Source organism: Alligator mississippiensis, chromosome 1 (genome assembly GCF_030867095.1).
Source record: "Alligator mississippiensis isolate rAllMis1 chromosome 1, rAllMis1, whole genome shotgun sequence".
NCBI classification, from domain to species: Eukaryota; Metazoa; Chordata; order Crocodylia; family Alligatoridae; genus Alligator; species Alligator mississippiensis.
Genome location: NC_081824.1, coordinates 485850840 through 485859477, shown reverse-complemented (window position 1 = coordinate 485859477; position 8638 = coordinate 485850840). Strand labels below are relative to the sequence as shown.

The window sequence follows — 8638 nt, the reverse complement described above, 5'->3', positions numbered from 1 at the left end:
TCACCTCCATGCTCTGCCCCTGCTTCGCCAGCCTGCCCTGCCCCTCCTGCAGCTGGCCCGGCCCAGGCATCAGGGAGCCGCTCTGTCCCCGTCTCCCTGGGGAGGGTCTCTGCAGCTCCAGCTTTACAAGCCCTTCCTTGGGAGGCTGCTGATCCGCTCTGCTCAGGGTCCCGGCGCCTGCGGGTGGAAGAGAGTGCAAAGGTGAGCCCTGGGGTGGTGGCAGGGAAAAGTCCTGCTCGTCTCCTGGACTGGCCTGGGGTGAAGGGAGCTGGAGGCTGCAGTGTGTGAAAGAGGGGGGAGAAGGACTCGTCGTCCCACTGGCAAGAGGCTGGAGACGATCCCTTGGAATTGCCCCAGCGCCGATGGTGATCACAGCACCATGACCTCGCTCCCTGGGAAAGGACCTGGAGGGATGCTGGTGTTGGGTCATGTCCACATGTTGGGGTGGGTGGAAATGCAGGGTCAGTCTACTCCAGGACATGTGAAATGCTCCCAGGAGCACCAGGAGAACAAGAGCCGCCGACCTGCTGGAGCACGGACCCATCAAACTGTTCTGGCAGAGAGATTTCTGCACTGGGGGATGGGGCCTGTTGCGAGTCAGTAGGGGTGGTCCTGCATTGAGCCACCCACCCCACTGTGCCTGACCACCTCCCAGGCTCCAAGTTCCTCCCTGGGGGCATCTCACATCTTTCCACCCCGCTTCCTGGAGCATATCCACTAGCCTGGGGGTAATGCTGTCACCATTCAGGGCTGGGCTTGATTCTGGCTCTGTGCACCCTGGGAAACACAGGCCTAGCAGCCCTCGAGGGGACTTGATTCACTTCAAGAACTTGGGATGCTTCCCTCAGTCAGAAGCACAAGTAGTGGTCTCCCTTAGTCAGCCGAACCAAGGGGACCCCACAGCGTAATCTAGACCCCCTCCCAATAAGTGTCCCACACTAGGTACAAAGGAGAACTTTACTGGTTACAGAGGGTAGAGTTGGAATAGGGTCCAGGGTAGAGCATTAACATAGAAATCCCATAGAGCAAACTGCTGTGGCTGGGGTAGCCTTTGATCACACGTCTGAGTTACCGCAAGCTGTATATCTAGCTGGATCTCAGGTAGCTTACTCACAAGTATCATCCGGAGGCAGATGGGGATTCTCTCTGGAGGCAGGTGGTTCATTGATCATGAGTTTTGAGAGAGAGAGCAAGTTTCAGATTGTTCAGCTCTTCTCTCGCCCTCTGAGACTTCCCCATGGCTACTACCCCAGATTCCTGGGCTGTGCTTAACTTAGATAGCCTTTGTGACCTCATTTACCTGGTCCAATGGAGGCCAGCATCTGTTGGCTGCCAGCCAACCGATTTGAGATGCATCACTGGTTGCTGGGCAGACTGGCAGTTCCTAGCTCCCCCCTCGCCCAGGCATGTAGGCAGAGGGAGCAGGTTTCCCTCTTCCCCTAGGAATGTGTCCAGCTCAGGTTACCTAAAGAGATAGGGTAGGGTGTGTACCCTCTGAAGGGCCCATCCTAACCAAATTGTCACAGAGAAGAGTTTTTCAGGAGAAACAGAGGTGGCCTTCTGCCACAGCCTCCTGCCACGGGAAAGGGGAGACCCACCGCTCCTCACCTCACCTGGGGAAGGGCCTGGTCCGGGGCACCTGCCTGGGGACCCTCCACGTGCTGACAGCTCCCAGGTCTCCCCTGTCCTGGGGATCTGCAGCAGGACGGAGGCCTGGGTGAACTGCACCTGGCCCAGCCAGAGGCCACTGGTAGCACGGCAAGAGCCAGTCACTTAAAGCATCTTTCTGAGAGCAGCGGTGCAGGCAGTGAGAAAGATCCTGGGCCTCGGACCACCCACAGGGACCAGAGCCCTGTCCCACCCCAGCCACACAGATACAAACCTTGCGGCCCTGTCCCGGGCAGGGGAAGGCATTGGCGCTGCTCACCCCAACCGCAGGACAGCCACTCAGGCTCCTAACTGCATGCCAGGACTTCATCCCGCTCCTCACCTGCCCCTGGCTCCTTGGACTCATTCAAGAGCCACCGGCTACTGCCCGCTCTGCTCCGCTCACTGTCCCCCCATGCAGCGCTTGTTTGGAGCCTGCGACCCCACTCCCAGCCCTGTTTTCTACTTAGTTGTCCCCCAAACTCAACTGACCTAAACCCTGTCGCCAACACTAATAATGGCGGAGGGCATGGGGAGGTAACTGCTACTCTTTGGGTGTCGAGCCCATGTTAAGCTTGTACATCAAAAAGGCTGGTAAGGACCTGGCTCTGGGTTGGGCGGAGGCTCCTCTTTGGCAACATGAAGCAGCTCATCCTCAGGCCCTGGGGCTTCCTGATCTCCTGTCTGTCCTCACCATGGGCTTTCACTTCATCATCTGTAACTAGATGGCTCTCCACAGCCCAGCATCAGGGCCACGTGGGTTCCCTGCTCTTCCTCTAACGCTTGAGATCCCTGTACAATCCCATTTTATTGCCTTTTTTTCCCTTGCCAGCTGCATCTCACATTGTGCCTTGGCCTTCCTCATGTTCTCCCTGAACGCCTCTGCCACGCTCTTACGCTGTGCTCTGGCACTACCGCCCAGCTTCCACGTGTAAAAGATTCCTTGCTGAACACTGACTCCTTTGCAGAGGTTGCTGCCTGTCCAGGCTGGCCTCCTCTCACACCTCCCTTTCCTTTGCCTCTTTGGGATAGCTTGCCCTTGCATCCTTCAGACAGTATCCTTAAATTACCTTCCACTTTCCTGGCCTCCTTTTCTCCTCACACTTACCTCCCAAGGGATCGTGCCTGCCAGTGCATGGGTTTGGCAAAGTCTGAAGTCCAGCGTCCTTATGCTGCTGGTCCTGGGGGGAATTTCCTTTAGCCCCTGTCAGCTGGAGGTTGGTTCAAGCAAGGAGGCTGCAGAAGGAGGGAGAGAGAAAGAGAAAAGGAGCCTTATGAAGTCCTTCCAGATGTTGCTGGAGCCCTTTGAACAGGGACAGGAACCTCCGTGGGAAAGTCCAGTTGGGTCCTGACACCCATGAATTCAGCCCGAGGCCGCGGGGTTGATCCACTCGCACAGTTCCCCTCCCCTGTCCCTCCACTGTCAGGTGTGGCCGAAGTCCTGCTCCTTCCCCGCAGGGATGCTCACAGCAAAGTCAGCGGCACTTGAGGGGGACACCTCCCACGTACTTCCTGCGAGGAAGGACATGAGTGGAAGTCCCAGTGGTGTTAAAAGTGCCAGCCCCAAGATGGCTTTAGTCCTCAACTCTGAGCAGGGACAGGGACAGGGACAGGGACAGGCAGCACATTGGGAGCCAGGAGCTTGTTGCATGTGAGTGCATGCAAGTGTGTGTCTGTGCATGCATGTGTGTGTGTGTGCATATGTGTGTTTGTGTATGTGCGGGTGAGTGCGTGGGTGCATTCATGTGTATGCATATGTATGTGCACCTGTGCATACATTGTGTGTGTGTGTGCATGCATGTGTGAGTGTGTATGGGGAGGCATGTGTGAGCATGTTGCATGTTCGTTCCACGGGTGCATGCATTGCTAGCACCCAGTATTTAGGTCTTTCCTATAAAAGGTGATTTCCGCTCTGCCGAAGAAGCGGGGCAGCCTACGCTGCTCCCCCAGGCCTGTGCAGTGTGACCCCAGGGAAGTCGTGTCTGGGGTTGGGGCCTGTGTGATTCCTGGCAGGCTTTGTTGAGAGAGTCTGCTGAACATGGGGATTTTACCCCTGTCCCTGGAGAAGCTGAAGCTTGTGCTGGCCTGTGCCCATTGCAGTCGTTGTACCCTGCAGAGCTGCTCTTGCTGCCCCTGTGCCAGGACCCATTTCAAACCAGGCCTGTGCTGCCAGCCTGCTCCCGTGGCCTGGGGAGTGCTTGGAGGCAGTCATAGATGCATAGACTCATACAAAATGAGGGCTGGAAGGGACCTCAGGAGTCTCTAGTCCAACTCCCTGCTAGCCCCAACTACATAATCCCAACAAGGGCTTTGTAGAGCTTAAACACCTCCAAGGATGGAGTTTTGCAGTGGTGATGCATAGGGGGTGCATGGGGGTGCATGTGCACCCCCTGACAGCACTGGTGCACTCCCTGACAGCCAGTGCTCCTGGGCAGGGGGCGGGGCAGGTAAGAGCACTGGTGCTCCCCCTGAGAGCGCCAGCAGAGATGGGGGGGCCAGGAGAAGCGGTCCCCCTATGGCCAACTGCGCTCACCTGGAAGCCACTTGTGGGTCGGCGGGATTGGCCATGGGGGGAGCCCCTCCCTCCAGTCTGGGGGGTTGCTGACTGGGGCAAGTGCCCCCCTGACTCAGGAAGCACCAGTCATCCATGCAGCTTCTACCACCTCCATAGGTAACCTGTTCCAGTGCTTCACAGTCATCACCCTCCTCATGAGAGTTTTTCCTCATATCCAACCTCAACTTCCCTTGCTGTGACTTGAGCCCATTGCTCCTTGTCCTGTCATCTGCCCCACTGAGACCGGTCCAGCTCCATCCTCTTTGCAGCCCCCCTGCAGGGAGTTGAAGACTGCTATTCAATCCCCCTCAGTCTTCTTTTCTATGTAGTAATTGGTAACTTTCCTCTTCACACAGCTTTGCCCATGTGTCTGTCACATGGGTTTTAAAGTGCTTTCAACTCTCTAGGAAGCATTTATAACTGAGATGTGCTGTTTGCTTCTGTTTATTCAGGTGAGACCAAAACCTCTGTTGCTGAAGCTGCTGGAGTTTGCAGGGGCAAAACAGGATATTTTTACTCTGAAGGAGGTAAGTGGGCAAAAGGCCCTGTTAACAAGCATGGGGAGCAGTAACTTGCCCTCTTACAAGTTCATTCTCTTTTCTTGACAAGTGAATCAGTGGGAGAGTGTTGTTCACTCAGTGGATTGGGCATAAGTGTGGAAATTGGGAAACAGCTCTGTTCCTGGCTTTGCTCCTGATTTCTTTTGTAACTTTGAACAAGTCACTTAACCGGTAAACTGGAAAATGGGGAACTGTGCAGAAGTGTGAGAACAATGGATGAAAATTGCTGTCAGTAATAACATTGAAGGGAGCCACTCATTGAAGGGAGAAGACTGCACAGTGGGCTTGAGAGAGGGGCTTTTGATTAGTGCTCTGCTCCAAAGCTAAAGATGCTTAATGTCAATACATTTCATTGTATTCTAGGTAATATTCTATCGTGGCCAATATGTCTAAACAATTGTATGATGAAACGAAGCAGTGCATGTGATCTTTTGGGGATGTCTTTGGAGTACCATGCTTTTCAATAACAATATAGGTAACGTTTTGTGTTCCTTGTGAGTGATCAGTACTGCTGTGAAAACGATGTGAAGTGAATTTACGGTGTGTTTTGCAATGGGTTGCATTTTTTAGTTGCATGAAGCCATATGTATAAGGCACACCACCTTGCCCAGGTTTCTCTCTGAAGCCCCGGCTTGTCCTAGGTTTATTTCCAGAGCTGCCATGCCTCACAAGCTCTACACGCTCCAGAAGTGCAGCAGTTTGCAGCCTGCGCTGTCTTCTGAAGGAATTTCTCAACTCTGAGGAACAGCAACATAACTTAGACAGCATGCAAACACTAAACTGTCCGTGAAAAATAATCTGAACCGTGACTACAGTTCACCAAACTACCGGTTTAGTGAGGGGGTATTAGTAGACAAAACCACATCTTTCAAAATACTTCCCATCAGTTTTTTTTAAAGAAATGTCAAAACAGAAACATCTTGTTTTGGTGAGGAAAACTTGCCTTTTTCCATTCAAAAAGTGTGGAAGGCAAGGAAGATTAGAAGAAGTCAGGCTTGTTTTCACCTAGGAAGTAACTGAAGCATTGGTGGTTCAATGTTCAAATTCCTGCTTGCTATATAGGAGAGCTAGGTTCAGTTCCCAGCTAATACAGATGCTACTTGGGAATACTTTGTATGTTAGCAGTCTGAGGTCATCCTTGACAGGTAGTGGTTTTTCTGGGTAAGGCATCTGGCTGGGGACACCTGACCCCAAGGCTCTTTCCTGCCTATGTAGGGGGTCAGACTCGATGATCCGTTGAGGTTGCTTCCTGTGGCGGGCCAGTAGGGGGCGCTCCTGCATTGAGCTGCCCACCTTCCTGCTCCCGCCCACCTTCCAGGCTCCAAGTGCCTCCCTGGGGTGCCTCCCATCCGGCTGACCCCTTCCCTGGAGCACACCCGCTAGCCTGGGGTTCCCGCTGCCACCATCCAAGGCTCTGGACTCACTTCTGGCTCTGCGCACCTTGGAGAACACAGGCCTGATCGTCCAATGGGTCCTAGACCCAATACAGGCACTTGGGGAACTTTCCCAAGTCAGGGGCTCATTAGGAAAGCCTCCCTTAGTCCACAGACCTAATGGGCCTCCTCGGCATAATGTAGACCCACCCCTCAATAAGTCTCCCAGACCGGTCACAAGGAGAACTTTATTGATGACAGGGGGTAAGTTTGAAACAGGGTAAAAGGTAGAGCTATATCATAGGAATATCAGAGGGATCCCATAGAGCAAACCAGTATGGCTGAGGAAGTCTTTTGATCACGCATCTGAGTTACTGTAAGCTAAATATCTAGTGGGATCTCGAGTAGCTTACTCACTCGCATCATCCAGAGGTGGTTGGAGTTTCCTCTGGAGGCAGGGCACTCTCTGAGCATGCGGTTATGAGGAGAGAGCCCATTTCAGATGGTGAAGCTCCTCTCCCAGTTTCAGATTCACCCGCATGACCGCATGGCTAGTGGCTCTCTTCTTCCTGGACCATGCCTTTAAATAACCTCTCTGACCTCAGCAGCCTGGTCCAATCGAAGCTGCCAGTGCTGGCCACTAGCCAACCAATTTGAAAAGCATCACTGGTCACCTGGGCTGGTGGGCGGAGCTTTTCCCTCCCCCCTGCCCCCCCAAGTGACCAGAGCATCCACCTCCCAGGCACCAGGCTCGTGTCATGTAGACAGGGAGGAACATCCCCACCCTGAGGGATTCAACACCAGCCTCTCATGCTGGCAGAGACAGATCTCTGGAGAGGGGCGCGGACGGTGGCATTTCTGACACACTTCCAACCCTGGCATCTATGAAACAGTCAGTTTCCAAACATTAAAAAAAAATTGAGTAAGAGATCACTTTTCCATCTCTCTCGTATTTTTTCACAAAATACACTTTGTGACCACCTTTGATTGTCAGTCTAAAAAATGTTTCAACATGGCCTTTTCTTGATAAATTTAAAGCAGTAAATATGAGCTGATGTGCTGTACTTCTGACTTGCTAACTATTTATCTTGTTTCCCTCCAAGGAAAGTATAGCCAGTAATTTTCATAAACTTGCTAGCAGTCAGTCCACAAGGTAAGATAGTTAAAAAGTGGTTGGTTGTGGTCTTTTCTTAACATCCCTGGCAGACAGCATTCAGTTGACTCCTGTCCTTGGTGGATGGAGGGTGTTTATTAAAGTCACATTGGGGTACTCGCTGTCGTGAATTCCCCTTGGGGAAGTGCTTGCTTGGGCCCCCGGCCTCATCTGAGTGCACCCTGAAGTTAGCCCAGGTGTTGCTTCTGCAATGGCAGGGAGCTTTGCCTCCCTCCAGCCCTGCAATCCCAGCCGTTTGATCCCTGACCCTCCCTGGCTGCCCGTGGCCCTGCCTCTGGAAACTGCCTTCTAGTTCAACTTCAGGGATGGGGATTTCATTACTCCAAAGGGAAACATGCACCCTGAATTTCCAGGCAGCAAGGCAGAAAGCTCAGTAGCAAAGTCCTTTATTGGGGGGCTAAGGCCACCCACCAAGAAGATGCTGCCCCTCCAGAGAGCTGAGCAGTCCCTCTGTCACCAACCAGCCTGCACAGCCCTGAGCACCCCAACGTTAGCTCAGTCCTTCTCCAGCCTGAACCGTCCCCATGACCCCGAAGTTGCTCCACTCTGTTACCAGATTTGCTCATGACTTTGGGGTGTGCTCATTTATTAGTGATATGTTTCTAGGATCCTGGTAATTCTATCAATGTGCTGCTTGTGTTACTTGTGTTTCTATATGGATCTGTATATCTCCCTTCTGCGAGTCCTCACCCTCACAGGAGCTATCTTGTAGGACTCAGTTTCAATGGGACTGGGTTCCTCCAGGCACCAGATCAGTCACACACACAAACACACACAGATTATCATGACACGCCTGACCCAGCCGGGTTGGTCAGCATGGACAGGCTGACACCCTCATATGCCAAGAATCAGTTCATCAGAGCAACAAACCACTGCAGTCAGACCAGGTAATGTATGGCCCAAGGTGCCTATTAAACTTAACTTCTTCTTAGAGGTGTGTATGTGTCTGGGGGATGGGGGGAAAGTCCTTTGTAAATCCAGATTAGAATTGGTTTGATAAATGCTGAGCTGGGTGTGTGTAAATGTGGGTCAATTAGCATTTGGAGCACAGATTCCCCATCATGCAGTGCTCCCCTGCTTCTCTGATCACAGAATTCACTGCAGGCTCTGCTTCAGGCTTTCTGTTCTCCATCTCCCATGTAAATGAACGGTCACCTGATTCCATCTCCTCGGATGCAAATCAGACCTAGGGCAGTTGTTTCACTCTTGTCACCCTTATCTGGAGGGTTTTAGGTGAGTCTCCCACTGCATCTTAATCAGTTTTGTTCAGGTAGAGGAGGGGAGGGAGGGGGAATTCTGTGTGACTCAGACAGGCTGTGTCCTGTGCCAG

General features: G+C 52.8%; 2 long non-coding RNA genes across 2 annotated transcripts; one reads left to right on the top strand and one right to left on the bottom strand.

Annotated features, from left to right (window-relative positions):
• On the bottom strand, nucleotides 1-6743 carry LOC132249920 (uncharacterized). Its single transcript, XR_009461444.1, has 3 exons — nucleotides 6552-6743; nucleotides 2756-2883; nucleotides 1-177 (listed from the first exon to the last, which is right to left on the bottom strand). It is a non-coding gene; the product is annotated as an uncharacterized LOC132249920 (long non-coding RNA).
• On the top strand, nucleotides 2877-7101 carry LOC132249918 (uncharacterized). The gene is made up of 2 exons (XR_009461442.1): nucleotides 2877-4728; nucleotides 5125-7101. It is a non-coding gene; the product is annotated as an uncharacterized LOC132249918 (long non-coding RNA).
• Nucleotides 7102-8638: the final 1537 nt, after the last annotated feature.